Here is a 10,425-nt window from a genome sequence, read left to right on the forward strand (position 1 = left end):
ATATAAATTATGTACTTTAAAAGGAAAAAAAAAGACAGATAAGATTCCTAGTTTTATCAAGAGGAATTTGTGTCTCTTCGTGCACTATCACTCAGCCAGAAACACACCCACATACAGATGAGGATCGTCTGAGTGGGAGTCCAACCTGCCTGGGCTGCAGCTGTGTCAGCAGGAGTTAGAAAAAACAAAAAGGGAGGCAGGAAAATGAGAATGTTGGCGTGCCTCTTCCTTCAGTCTTTTTGAGTTTTAATTGACACTTTGGAGAAAAGATGGGCTTGTATATTGATTTTTTTTTTTTTAGTTTTTACTGTTTAAGTGTGATATAAAAGGATCAAATCAGTGCAAAGCCTCTTCTGACTGCATGTGTGAGTGAGCATCTGTAGATTAAAGACTGATGAAGTTGAAGGTTAACATTTTATTGTTCAGAATCAGTAAAACTGTAGTTTACTGACTCACCCGAGTTAAACTGAGTCTAACACTGAGAGGGAAATTTTAAAAAGTTGCAGCAAATGGTTTAATCAGCTGGCATGCAGAGGAACTCAACAATCTGTTGAAAATCCTGCAAATCCACAAACTGACAAGGATATTTTTCTCTCACATTGCTGCAAGTTAAATCTATGAATCTTTCAGTGTGCAACACATGGTGGTTAGCCCTAAGTTAGCTTTGTTAATAAACAATGACTTATAAAGATCAAATCAATAAAATCATGCAACCATGTCAGACTGCAGACCAGCTGAGCTCTGCCTCCCAGACATGAAGCACAGACGTTCTTGGCCATTTTTCTCAGTTTGAAACTCAAACATAAGGTCTGTTAATTCGATCAAGTGTTGCTTTTTTTTCTTGCAGCATGGCTCATATTATGTGTAAATGTGTTTTCACATAAACAGAGAAACAAAAATCACACACACGCCTCCATTGCACCCTGCAAAGATCAAACACATGCTCACACACACACAAACACACACACACACCACATCACACAGTTGTCTTGTTTTTTCTCAGTTTTAGGGACTGCGGCGTGCAGTCGGATGAGCAGCATGACACGTTTCTTTGTCTCTTCTGACTGCTGACGTGGAGAATGCCCAACGGTTTTTTTTGTCTCCTCTAAAAACAGAAGAATTTTTGTTTGTTTCTGTCATTTTCCTTTCTGTTGTTGTTGGTTTGACCCAGAGACACGAAACAATGACGACCCTGTGATCGTGTCTCCTTGTGCTCACACACAGACGATGTGGTTCAGACAGAAGACGGGTTTGTGTGTCACAGCTGCAGAGACTGAACACGTCTGGGTGAACCTGCTTTGTCTTTCCAACCAGAATGAGAAATAAATGGATTTTTAATGATCAGATCTCAGTTTGGGGTATAAAACTTTACACGACAGAATCACTTATCTGAAGTTAAACATGTAATTTTCCTGTTCGTGCTGGCAGTGCTCCAATCAAAAGACTGATTCTACCTTTTGGCCCATTTTTCTTTTTTAAATAACATTTTTATCCACAGAGTTGTATAATACACAACACTTTGTTTTGGAATCCATCAGTGGGCAGGGCTGATTTCAGAGCTCTGTTTGTCTATTGTGCTGTTCCCCTGGTAGCTGACATGTCTGGCTTTACAGGGGGTATTGTTTGAAGATGTGACTCAAACTAACACTCAACATCTTTTTTTCCCCACAAAGGTTTATCATCTGTGACTTAAGCATAATGGCTGCTGTGGGTAATGTTTAAATCTGCTGCCGTTTGAGCTTTGTACTCATGTTCTGTGGTCATTTTTTGTCTAGTTAGATGATGATCAACAAGACATCTGGGCTGCCAGATGTGCCATAGGCAAATCTCTATAACTATTAAAAAGTAATGGATTTGACACCCCAATTATGCTGTAAAAATATACTTTTTTATTGCATTTTATTTAAAAAAAAGCATTCTTGTTTCTGGATCAGAAAGAAAATCATTGGCGGCTGTTTTTGTTCCCTCAGAAATTCCTCACATTGTACTTACCCTGCAGATCTGTATTCCTACACTGCAGTCTTGCAGAGTTCAGCCTGTGTTCACCCTCCTCTACTCCTTACACACTGTGGGCTTTGTGGTTTTGGGTTTGGTCCATAGTGCAGCGCTGTGGCGAGCCACTACTTAGACAGAGAAACAGGAGCTCTGTTTCCCTCAGTGGCACCTACCTATCATGTCACCATATTTATACAGACAGACACACATCAGAAAGTCCTGGAGCTCCACGGATTCTTTAGGGTTTACAGAAACAGCTCCTCCTCTCCGATGCAATATTAAAATCCAGCCAGTGTCTGATGCTGCAGTGTGCAGCGTCGCTGCTGCAAAGCTGTCTTTTCTCATCACTGTCCACGCTGAGTCACTCTGCCTGTGCAGATGCTGCCTCCACGGCGTTTACAGACTCCTGACATTTTCTGCACTGCTCCAGGGCAGTGGGGGTGAATGCACATGCAGGAACATGGACTCAGACGAACATGTATGCACACATGAACACATGCTTTCTGTTTGAGGAACCTTGTTGTCTGTTCATGAATACCAGTGGGTACACACTTAATGTATAAATGTAAATTTAGATGTAGTTCTGGTAATGTTTGACATCATTCTTGCTTAAAGATAATCTTTTAGCAGTAGTGGAAAGTAAGTAACCAATTTCTTGTAAATATTTGAACATGAGGATTAAACTTTAACATGGATTTTTGCCCATGTTCCTCAGCCATGTCAGTAAGAAAAATATGTTACACTCCTGATTGCATAACATGATTTATGCAATCAGAGATGGAGATTATGGCCTCCGCCTCTTCAATCCCATGTTCTCGTGGATTCCCAGGATATTCATCACCTTAAGATGAGAGCAGCAAAAAGCTCAACCACTTCTGATGCCCTATGATGCTTCAGGAAGTAACCATTGGATATACATTTACAACTGATTTAGTTTTGGATGCTACCCAATCCTAAATGACAGCCACAGCCAACCGACCTTAAAAATCATAAAACTGGCTGTAACTCAGTCAATTTGACAGATTTTGATCTAAAATTAGGTGTAGTTGGGGCTGAGAGTCATGACATCTCACAGTATTGCATCAGATTACACATAACATTATTTTTAAGGTTTGACCAAAGTGGCTACAATTGTCGTTTCTCATCATAAGATGATCTTAGTCTAATATTTTGGTGTGAAAGTGGGCAATATGCATTCCTTCAAAAAACGCTAGGCCTTTAATTTATTTGACTGTTTTACATGTTCTGGTCTCGTTATAAAGGCATCGCTTTAAGTGAGTGAACAGAGAGTATTGTTGTTCTGCAGCGACTCCCACTGAAAAGCTTCTCAGGAAGCTGATTGCAGATGTAGTGCATGTTGTACAGAGATATAGAGAAAGGCAGGAAGGATGTGGCTGGTCCGGCGCTGGACTGGCTCACTCTTCCTGCCTCTGTCCGACTACTATAAATGTCCATTCTTAAACGTTCTCGTAAAGCAAGTCATCAGCTTGTAGATCTGGGTCTGTAAACCAGTTTAAGCATGCTCCAATAGTTCCTGAAGAAATAATTCCCACCATAACTGACAGGACATATATTTTTGCCATCGTGCTCCGAAAATGGACCGATGGGGGAGATGTGGTTCCTCCTTGGCAACAGGCTGCTCCTTTTATAGATTTAACAATCACTGTGTTCATCCCATGTGGTTTCACTTCGAGGCTCGGCGGCAGTGAACCTCAGAGCTGACTCCTCACCCTGAGATGACACACAGACAGTTGATATGTGGCAAGAACCCTGACCCTGATTGAAGACGGTGCTGGTGTATGGTGACAGATTTAGAAAAGCAAGAGGAGCACACGGTTTACTTAAGACTAACTGTGTTTAGAAACAATGATATGATAATATGGCGCAAAAAGCCAAGATTCCAAGTTTTAGGCAAAAAAAAAATTACAGCCCTTCTTTCCCTTCAGAAAGCATTGCAGGATTGAAAGTAAATGTGTCTGGGAACAGTGAGTGAAGAGGCATCACAACACTTCTCAGCTGCCTTATGACATCTGTAAACTGCTTGTAGTTTATGTTCGACTGAGCCAAAACCTGACTTCACCACCTTCGTGACAGCTACGAGGTCGCTGAGGTCACAACTTGACAAACTGCTTAGAGACAGTCAAAACCAGTGTTCCCACAACCGAAATCAAACAATCCTACTTATTATTGTCCACCTCCAAACAAAGAAAAGTGGGCAATAATGCTTCTGTCTATGTATGTGTCTGTCTGTTAGCTAAATATATCATAAACAAAAAAGTCAGCTGGCGACAGGCATTCCTTCAAGGAATGCTAGGCCTTTAATTCTTTGTTTTATGAACTATGTGGACACAGCATCCCAGTGAAACAGGCAGTAATGAGTGGTTACCGTTAATAATACATGAAAGTGAAATGTCTTCCGATGGTAAATTATACATAAAAACTGAGATTGTGAATTACAGAGCTGCCGTGTACAGGGACATGCTGAAACAACACCTGCCTGACTGATTTATGCTCACGTTCAGCAAACTGATGAGCAAAGATTGAGTCAGGAAATTGTTGAAGCCAGCAGGCTCGTGAATGACGTCACGACAAGCGAAGTCAGGACTTGTGGAGTGTCGAGGGAGCAGCTGACACTCCTCTGTGTATGTAGTTTTTATAAAGTGTTGCATTTATTTTTTGTCACTAAATTTCTGTTGTAAAAAGCTCCCGTCACAGCTGGCCTTGAACAGAGAACCCTGAGCTCAGACCATTCATTGTGTTGCTTTCATCCTTGGCTTTCAGAATGAAGACATGAGTGGAACAGATGTTTAACGTCACTGTTGAAATGACGGGGCTTTCTAAAGGTGAAGAGAAAAACCTCATTTTCACACTTAAAGAAAACAAAAGGTCCCTCGAATAAACACAACAGCAAGTTAAGCATAACATTTTCAGGAAGCCAAAATGATTCTTTTTTATATTACGATGGCTCAAAAGCTCATTCGGGTCTTTAAATAATTCCTCGTGTAAATCCAGTAGACATTTCTTACTGTGTGCTTTGAAGCTGCGTGCCTCTTTAACCCTCATCTATTCTGGGAAGTTCCAGATGTGACCTGAGCAGAAACGCTGGCGGGAACACCTTTCATGGTAACGAGGTAAAAGTCAAAATGTTTCGCCTCGGAGCCAAAAGGTTTCCTCTGGAACACAAAGAAAAGAACACCTTCGAAATCTGGACCTGACAGCACAAAGAGAAGTCTGGTTCCGATGTACTTTTATTAAAACAGTGTGTGTGGCAGGAAAACAACAAGATGATTCATTTTGGGCTGGAGATTAGCATCCAAAACTGGTTTAGACTGATCAGATATTGGGGGCATTTTTGTTGTAAAGTTTAAGCCAATTCTCATTTAGATCGTTATTGTAGCTTTCTTCTTCTATAACATACAATCAAACAGTATTTTAGCTTTTTTTTTTCCTTCCCACAGACTTTCCAAGGCCCTGATGACTTATTTACTGGTTCAGAGTAACAGAAACACAATAAATTCTTGTTTTTTTCACTGAGAAATATGAAAACATCCAGTGATAGTTTTTATCTTAGTAGCTCAAAGTCATGTTTTTGTAGGAGATATCTGACTGGTGATGTCACTTCAATTGATAAAATATTGGCTCCACCTTGAGGCAGGAGATTGTAAACACACATTTTAATGAAAATAACCTCTGGGTGACACTAGGAGGGGCTGCTGCATCATGGGAAGGCGTTTTTCAGACAGTCAGAACAATTTGGTTTTAACTTTTATATTAAAACGTAGAACTAAATCCTGTCGATGAGGTACAAATGCCTAAAAGGAGAAAAAGATGCAAAGAACAGGAATGTCAAGGAAGGAAAATAATTAACTGTTAATAATGAATTTTATGCTGCGTAGAAAAAATTATGGCTTTTAATATTTTACCTTTTAAACCAAAACAGCAGAAACCACATTCAGCAGACTGACTTCGTAATGTACTTAATGGTTGGCTCAATTTTCTTTTTTTTAATTAATTGTTTCTTTTTCTAATTTACAGATTTATGATAGATGTATTCTTTTATCCTGCCAACCAAGGATAGAGAAAAACAAAAGTCAGAAGAAGAATATGACCAGCCCATACTATGCAGTCATTAAAATAAAATACAAGTATAAATAAAACAAAAATGATTATTTTCATTAAAAAAATGGGTAAGTCTGAAAATTAAATCAACAAAATCAAAGTTCAAACAAATCAAACTTTCATACTGATGCTGTTTTTTTAACTAAATACTGTTTAGTTAACGTTTTGCATTTGAACAGGATCAATATAACAGGATCAAACATAAAACCAACTAATGATACCAAACCTTTTATTTCTCAGTGACTGACATGTGTGTGCAGATTCTCAGTCATCCAGGCAAATTTGTATGTCCTTTCAAGGCGCATAAACGAAGCACCTCACGGCAGTTTAAAAGCTTCACATTTTTTATTTGAAATGAAAAAAAGCTACCCGGATGAGAAGCAGAACGTCTTCAGCTAACACAGAAGAAATCCAGTCGTCTTGTTTAAAAACTCTTAGGATTCAGTGGTTCATAGCTAAAGCTTCCTGCTAAACCATTAATCTCTTTAAACATAGTTTTACTCTCACAGATGGAGGTCAGAACTTATTGTGTAATATAATGGTTTGGTTATTTACCAAAAGTACTGGTTAGAACAGTAAATGTTGGCTGAAATCAATTAACTGGTCATGATGATTCTGAGCAGGCCCCAAATTAAATCAGAGACATTACAGTGTTTGGATCACTGTCTGACCTGTACAGTCTGTCAGGACCACATGGCCATAATTATAACAATATGGCTTTAATGAAAGGTGAAGGAAATGATCCCCTACGGAAGCCACTGCCCTGCAAGCATAATGTAATCAGACATTAGTTGGAGCGGTGATATTTGCAGTGATGAAGAGGACAAAGGGTCAGCAACAAACGACCGTAGAGAGAGAGAGAAAGGAGGCAAACAGAGGAAGAGATGGACGTTATCCAGATGCTCAACGTCAGAGGTGACTGTTAGCCCTAAGAAGCCTCAAACAACCACTTCTGTCCAGGGAGTGCAATTAAAGTCGCCAAAATATTTTGCCTGTTTCCCCGCTGACAGACGTGCTGTCAGAGCTTGTCACCATTCGCAGAGATTATTCCAGGTGGCGTCATGTCACCGTTTGTTTTTTCCAAGTCTCATCCCAGATCCCTGTGGGCTCGGAATCATAAATCCAAACGGGTGACAGCTCGGGATCCTGCAGCGAGCCACTAATGAAAAGCCATTTAGTGGTGAGCCAACGCTCGGTAAGTGATGCAGACAGTTTCTCAGTAAACGACTGAAGAATGCTGTTGGCTAATAAACTCTTCTGTGAACGCGGCGTGAGACTGATGAATTATATCTGACATTTGGTACACAGGGGTTGAAAGTTAACCAGTAAGGCCTCAATCAGCCTGACAATGTTCAGTTGTGTCACACTTAATGTCTTGGTAATTCTTTACCAGACAGATCAAACAGAAAGGCAAACTTTTGTTGTTTTAAATTTCACTGGAAAAGGTTTGCAGCCATGTTTATCGACTCATTTTCTATTCAAATAGGTACAGAGAGCAGAAACCTTTAAGCTCACATAGACCCTGTTCCTAAGTTTTATAACCTAAAGTTGTGTGACTGCAAGGAGAAAAAGGTACTTTTATGCTTTCATTGCTTTAAAAATATTTTAAAAAGTCTTACAAGCAAAGCCAAGCAAGCTTTGGACTTCATGTTTGGTCACCAAGATCCAAAAAATGTGTTTTTGTTGATCTTGAATGAATAAAACTTTCTGTGTGCAGCTCTTTCTTCAGGCTGTATTTTTGTTTAGTAGATTGTTTTTTTTTTTTGATCAGATCTAAACCTTTAGCCTGTGTGCCTTTTAAAGCTTTGGACCCTTCAGGGCTTTCAGCTCATGCTTCCGTAAATCACAAAGTGTGTTCGCTAAAAGTAGTTTCGGGAACAACTCAATAGGCAAGCCTCATATCTGCTGCCCGCAGCAACATGTCTCCGATTATTTTCCTGAAGGATCTGATGCTGTTTGGTTCTGTTTTGGATTTGAGCATCACAGCTTTACCCCAAATGGCCTAAAGGGGGGATGACAAACTGAATTATGAGCTGTAGGATTTATGAGGAGGTGGAACACATGAAGGACAATGGAAAAAATAGTTTTGCAAAGTCATGCTTAGTATGGCGTACATGTGCTGCTGCAAAGAGTGACAATAATAACTGAGGCAGTAAACTTACACATAAACACGTTCAATTTAAAACTAAAGGCTTAGCTTTGCTTGAAGAGATGCACGCTGCCTGGCGCCTTTCAGGCCAGAGTTTTAAACTAGGAGTTTTAAACTTATGTTTAAAAAATGATGCCATTGCACAATCTCATCAGTATGCAGCTGCTTTATCTACTGGCACAGTTGGTGAGCACTCTCTGCTACAACCACACCAAATATTAGCTCACAATCTGACTAATTCAATGAGTTATAACCCTTTTCTGTGTTTTCTAAATGCAAGTTATAGACTATGAGAGAAAAGCGGACAACCTGGATGAAACCGACACAGGTTAGTAAGAAGAACATACAAACTTTTAAACAATTTGATCCACTTTCTATGATACTTCCTGGGGTTTGGTTCATTGGCGTGACATTTATTTTTTGTCAAGCATCAGATGTAATATTCAGTTTTACTGCAAAATACAAAAAAATTCACCAATTAACTTTATGAGCATTAAATGGTCTCTTTGTACAAAAGAACTTGAATGTAACCACCGTTTGTTAATGAGAAGTTTTTTTTTCTATAGGTAGAACGAATTAAGCCCTTCTCCCAATGAGGTTTTATAATTTCTAACTAAATTGTTTAGGTCAGCTATAAAAGCTCCTCCATGGTTACACTGAAAAAGTCACTAAAGATATTCACAACAGCCTTTAAACATAATAAAAACCTTTAAATGAGGGGTTTCTGTCAATGTGGACAACTATCCGATAATATAATGCAGAGAAATGTGCTTTTCACACCTAAATACATAACAGGTATACTACCAGGCACCACAACCTTACAACTTTGCTGAATTTAGCCTATGGTAATCCGAATATTTATAAATGTGCCCGTACTGCATGTCAAAATGTCTTCTGATAAAAGTCTCATAAAACATATTTGATTAAAGCCGCATACGTACATGCACACTATGGAAATCAGTGTTTTCCTCATAGAGCTGGTGTCAGAAATAAACCTCTCCAACACCACAACAACAGGCTGTAAAGAAATAAAAACACCTGACCGTCATAAAGAACGATAAAGGTAGAAATAAGTGACAGCGCAGACTCCCTGACGCCTGAGCTCTGGCTCTAACACTGTTTAATGAGGGAGTCTTACACGGCGCACTGTTATCAACGTTGACCGTCCCTTATTAATGCTGCAGCCCGGGTGGTTCTGATGGACTAGACATTATCTCACTTGTCTGTTTAGAAGAAAAAAAAACAGCCAGTCTTTGCCAATTTATTATCTAGAAAGCTGCTATTTAAGCACAAATCTTTAAGAAGGAACTTGTGCTTCCTCTCTTGTTTCAGTGCAACTTCTCCTTGTTGCCCGTGTGCTGTTTCTGGATCACCCTAAACACACAGAGAAACATCCCTAACTTGACAAACCGGTAAATGGCACAAACAATGCTTTAGTGAAACAACACAGCCTGCTATTACCACTGCATTTGCAATTAAAGGGATTATTTGTCACATCCTTTAAGCTGTACTTGGAAATTCACTGCAGTGAGGTTTTATTTAAATCTTTCCAAGACGACTCCCACAAAACTCGTCTTTCCTCCTCACTGAAACTACAGCACAGCTGTGCTCCAATAAGGGGAATTTAAACAATTTATTGTCCTCCTACCTAATCTAGGTGGGGCTTAGTTAGCACCTGAAGCTCATCATTGACTTCTTATGTGATGCCTGCAAGTCCATTTCTACGATTGTACGCACCTCTAAATTAGCCACTGCACATCTTTGTTCAAAATGCAGCGTTTTTGCTAAATTTCACTGTGATCAAGCAGCGTTGAGGCAGTGGTGTCATTTAGATAAGGGTACACAGGCAAACTAAGATGACCTTTGAACCTCCTGCACATAAGAGCACAGATGTATCAGATTACTGTCTTTTACAACACAGATCTGACATATCTTTAACTTGTATGATAGCGACCTTTTGTGTGCGGCACTGCTCGTCCACATGAGGAAGACACTTGAGCTGAAAGAGACACAATAACTGATGTCTTTGTGTGCTTTCAGCTCGTTTCATTTCTGAGTCCATCTGTTGTTTATTCTTTGTCTCATTTTAGCCTTTTAGTTTTTTTTTTTTTTTTAAATTTGCATCTTTTGTGAGTCAGTGTGTCCTTATGGTCATGCTTCAT

Source organism: Kryptolebias marmoratus, linkage group LG16 (genome assembly GCF_001649575.2).
Source record: "Kryptolebias marmoratus isolate JLee-2015 linkage group LG16, ASM164957v2, whole genome shotgun sequence".
Taxonomy (NCBI): domain Eukaryota; kingdom Metazoa; phylum Chordata; class Actinopteri; order Cyprinodontiformes; family Rivulidae; genus Kryptolebias; species Kryptolebias marmoratus.